Below are 5,434 nucleotides of genomic sequence, written 5' to 3'. Positions count from 1 at the left end.
TCCTGCTGAGCAGGGACATATGTCCAGAACTCTGCACCTGTGTTGCCATTTACAAGCTCCACCTAGTCACTGTGCAGTTCTGCACATTCAAGCTATCATACTTCAAGAATGGTGAGCCATCCTGCCATCTTCTTCATCACCACATTTCTGGTACCAAGATCTAATGGGTGTGGCATGTTTCCTGAGGTCAGTCTTAAAGCATTCAAAATTGCACTTTTCTAACCTGGATTGGATCCACATTCTGCTACCCTGCTGTTCTTCTGTGTCACTCGTTCAACTCATTGTTCAGTTTTTCTGGCATCACTTCAAGTTTTTATCTGATATCACTTATGCCGACTGCTTTTGCCAGAGGGGGTCAGCTGGGCCTGTTTCCCTTATTTATTCTTGGCCCAATTTAGCATTTTCTCTCTGAAAATCTGAGGGTTTTTTTATTCCTACCTCTTGGCATAAATCCATGTGGAATCCATGGATTCATTAAGCGCTCTGTTACCTTGTCCCCAAATGCCCATGAAGGCTGGAAAGCAAGGGCTGCAAAGAGGATAACGGCAGAAGAGTGGGTTGCACGGGGAGCCTGCCTCCAAGCAAAATATACCAAGAGGAACTTCACTATAATATGCAGGGCCTAATCTTGTTATTGGAGGGGGGGGGAAGGAATCTATGGTGAATGCGAGAAATGTGGGCAAGAGAACCAAGAGGATGATAATGCTCAGCATTTATATAGACATTTTAAAGTGTTCAAGTTTGTCTGATACATTATATCTGTAATACCCATAGCCGCTGTGTAACACCAGAGGTGGGGGGTTACTATGTGCTGATTGCAGACAGGAGAGAAGGAAGAAGAAGCTGTGAAAACAGTAGTTCACCAAAGAAGTTCGTAGCTGAGATGGGATCTGAGCTAGGGACTTCTTCCTGAGGCAACGTCATGCCCATTGTGTTCTCATCACACACACTAGATAATCCACTTTCAATCCACTTTCAATGCACTTTTGCCAGTTCACACAGTAAAATCCAATCTGAAAGTGCATTTAAAGTGGATTTAAAGTGGATTATTTAGTGTGTGTGATCACAGCCTAGGATCAGAGCTCTTCTGTGAATACCTGCCATTTTTACCAGGTGCCGGCTGGAACCTGCATGCCACTTGCCTCTTTTCAAATAGCCCAAAGCCTGCCTTCCTCATCTGCAGCATCATTCAGGTTCTTCTGTGTTCTCATGACCAGGAATAGCCACCAATAAGATGCAAGAAAGCAGGCCACAGTATTTGCTGTGCCGGTAAAGGTATGTTTATGAATTGTGAAATGAATATTTTTTTGGCTTAGTCCACCAGAACTCAGGAACACTAGGCCTATATCAAGGATACGGGATCATCCCCCAGGTCAACATGGGGTGGAAGGAAGTGGGTTTGCCCCCATAGATGGAAGAAAGAGTCATACAACAGTAGTTGGGAAACTAAAGGCCACTTTATTTATGATACAAGGGCAAGGGCTAACAGTATGAAGTGGCATGGTCAAGGCCTGGAGTCACTCAAACTCAAACCCCACCCTTGCCATAAGACGGGCAATGCACCTGGCTCCCAGGACGTAGCCCACTATAAGCGGCTCACACCCGGGCAGCCCAGCCTCGGAACATGCCATGATGATCCCTCATCCACAGCCACACGGCCTGCGTAGAGTATCCATCAAAGGCACTCCAAAAGGCAGTCTGCCCATCTCATCCCTGGCCGCAAGGCCGCAGTGATGATCCTGACAGACCCCTCCACCCTTCAGGGTTGCTGAGAGGTGCTTACTGAGCCGCAACAAATTTTTTCTAACAAAACTCAGCCACTGCAAGGGTCGCGAAGACTGCCTGATCCAGAGCAGGGCCAGCCGTTAAGACAGTGCTGGCCCCGCCCCTTAAAGAACCCGGCTGCATGCAGCTGAACTCCTCCCTCCTTTCATGGAGGCAAAGTCGGCTCCCAGCAGGATGCCTTCGGCGTCTGCTGGGGAGCCGGATTGTGACCACAAGCAGTTTTTTCTATTCTTCCCTGGGCTCAATAGCCCTAGAGGAATTCTCAGTCTGCCATTCCCCACAGTTTATGTCTCAGGCCTACCAGTGTTCCTTTCTAGTCTTGCAATACTCACAGGCCTGACAATAGCACATCAGTGATCCCCCTTCATTCAAGTCCTCAGGACAATGCCCTGTGCCCAGCTGCAGCAGCTGGGGCCACAGGAGCCACCTTGGGAACTGGGTAGGTTCTCTGTTCTTTTCCACTCTAGGCAGTTCCTCCAAACTCAGTTGTACAGCTGCCAGCTGGATAGGGTGGCCCATTTCTTCTTCTGGCAGTGGAAGTTCATAGCTGAAGTTCATCAATGCAGAATCAGGGTACAAGGCAAATGCTGATGTTGTCTTGGTGGGTTTGGGTATGGTGTTTTTCTGTGCAGTATAAATGGTTGGGTTTCAGACTAGAGAGGTAGGGTTTCATCTATTTTTAGGTATATTGGACATTTAAAAGACTGGTTTTAGCCCTCCTGACAGAGGTGGACTAAAAGCTCTTTGGCATTCACAGAGCAGAGGGTGGGCAGGCATTGTGTAAGCTTCTCCATATGTCCCTGCCAAATCACATCAATCCTGACATTCATTCCTTCTGTCCCAGCTCCAAGCCTTTCTTGAGCAACCATAATATTCAGCGGTTTTGTAACATATACAATTATCTTTGGGCCAGCCTTGCAGTGCTACTGGTCACACAGCAGCTGCCAAGAAACTGGCTTCACTGCAGGATACTCACAAGAAGGCTAACCTTCATTTGGGAATCTCTCATCCCTTATTTGGTTACCTCAGAATACTGATGCGGACTTGTAAATGTATGTGAGCACTGTGAATCATGGAACATATTTCATCTTTAACCTCTCAAAGTAGTCACTATTCCACACAATGTGCCGTTGTGTGTTGGCTCCGGAGACTGCTGAAACTCCATCCCCCTGAGGCAAACATTAGTTTAGAGTATGCATCCAACATGACTTGAGAGATCTGAAGACTGTAAATAAATTCCCTGGGTTTGTTTTTTTAAAAAACAGTGCAGGTTTTAAAATGGGGAAATGTTGTCCATAGCCTATAAAAATAAAAAGATTTAACAGGGAAAAACCCTGCCGTTGACTTCTGCATATTTTTAACATTTAATCACTCCCTTGCTTATATGGAAGCTGGCAGTCAGTTTTCACTTGCCTCATGAAAACAGCTCTTCAAAGAAAATTGTCCTTGGCTGTGGTATAATTCAGAGCCTGACCCCGCTTTTGCTCAAGTCTGTGGCAGAGAGAGGAAAAATCAGTCCCTTACGTTTTAATCTCCCAAAGAGGCAAAGAATGGAATGTTATTGCCAGTAGAAGCAGGGAGGAATCAAGGGGCTCCACCAATGAGACCAACTGCAACACACATTCTCTGCAGCAGGCAGTCAGTGAGCCATACGCCTTGGTGTGCTTTCAAGTGGTCCACAAAACCAAATCAAAACAAACACCCTCCCCCCCAAAAAAACCCAGGGAAATGCTGGCTTTGTGTGGGTGTTTTACAGCAGACAGTGATAAACCCCCAGTTTAACTTCCTCCTCACTCAGCCGCTGTTCTTTAACTCTTCACTTTCCAGACACCTGCACTGGAGTGCAAAGGAAACGGAAGCTTTTCAAATATCTTTCATCTAAAAATGTGTACTTCTTTTGGAGGTACTGAGATTTTGGGTGCTGTCTCACTCTGTGGCAATCTGCTAATCTATACTAATAAACTATCCATGTTTTCTTAGACACTGTTTTGTCATGTAATAATTCAGTAACATTACATAAGGCATATAATTAATTAAAGAAACTTCAGGTAAAATGAGTTTTAATATATTAATTATATTTTATCCTTTCCTTTCCCCAAAGAAATGGAACTCTTGTTCCTCCAGTTTATCCTCACAACCATCCTATAGGTGGGTTAGACAAATGACTGCCTTAAGGTCACAAGAGAATTTCATGGAGAATGGGAATCTGAACCCAGGTCTCCTTAGACCTAGTCCAGCTCTGTCACCATTACTGTACTTGAAATGAAAGAGATGGGAAGAAGGTTGTAAAAGGGTAGAATGTAGGAGAAGTAAAGGGAGAACTGGAGGAAGGGTTTAATGCAAACTCTGGATTAGTATAATTAGTTCCCAGCATTCATTTTTGATTCTGGAATTATAAGGGTGAAAGGTACTGGCTGCCATTTTCTCCCTATAACGGCACAACCAAACAAGCAAGAGACTTACGTTTTAAAAAGAAAGCTGAGAACTTCATTCATTCACTTCTTTCTAATTTATGCACTTCATTTCTAATAATTTCTAATTTATTTATTTACTTAAGTTCTAATCTGTTGGAACAGAGGTTGCCAGATCTTTTTTTCTTAAAAACAAAATCACCACTATTACTATAGTAATAATAATAATTATTATAGTATGGCATTGTGTGTAATATAGCCAGCAGCTCCTAAGATTGTCTGGCAGCCAGAAGTTCTAGCTCTAGCACTATGCACCACTAGGTAGTGAGCTAGACCTGTTTTTGAGGCAAGAGATATTTCAGAGGTGGTTTGCCATTGCCTGCCTCTGTATCGCGACGACCCTGGTATTCTTGGAGGTCACCCTTCCAAATACTAGCCAAGGCCGACCCTGCTTAGCTTCTGATATCTGACAAGATCGGGCTAGCCTGGGGCATCCAGGTCAGGGAACCTTTTATTATAGTGTTATAATGTTGCAGCACTGTACTGAGAGCCAGCATGGTGTAGTGGTTTGAGTGCTGGACTAGGATCTGGGAGACCTAGGTTAAAATCCCTGCTCGCTGGGTGATCTTGGGCCATGGTTGTTGTGAGGATAAAATGGAGCAGAGGAGTCCAATGTAGGGATGCCAGCCTCTAGGTGGGACCTGGGGATCCCCTGGAATTATGGCTCGTCTCCAGACTGCAGAGATCAGTTCCCTTTGGAGGGGGGAATCACCATCTCCTGGTCTAAATTATCAGAGATTGGAAGGGGGAAAGAAATCCCAATATATCTTCATGCACTTAAAAAGCAATAGTGGAAGAAATCCTTCAGCCTCACTGAAGACTGGCTGTGAATGTTTGAGTGACCAATATTAAAGATCGCAAACAGCTTTCTCTGATGTAATGATCTTTTTGGGGAAAGCAAGAAATGTCATGGGGAAAGTGACATGTGAAACACTGGACATTTTTGGAAACAGGAGCTGGAGCAGTTGCAGAACACTTGAAAGCTTATTTAGAAAGTGTGAACAACAAAGTTCCCTTTCCACAGAAAGTCTGGTGTGGACTGCAAAATTATGTGCGTTACCCAGATAAGTCTGCATCTTATAAGAAAAAAAAGCAAAAGTAGAAATTAACATCTCACTGTTCTAATAACTCCTATTCTGTAGATTCCCTAACACTGTGTTTATTCTGTCCCTTCTTTT

This window comes from Gekko japonicus, unplaced genomic scaffold (assembly GCF_001447785.1).
Source record: "Gekko japonicus isolate JY-2015 unplaced genomic scaffold, Gekko_japonicus_V1.1 scaffold1005, whole genome shotgun sequence".
NCBI lineage: Eukaryota > Metazoa > Chordata > Lepidosauria > Squamata > Gekkonidae > Gekko > Gekko japonicus.
This window is presented reverse-complemented; position numbering follows the sequence as displayed.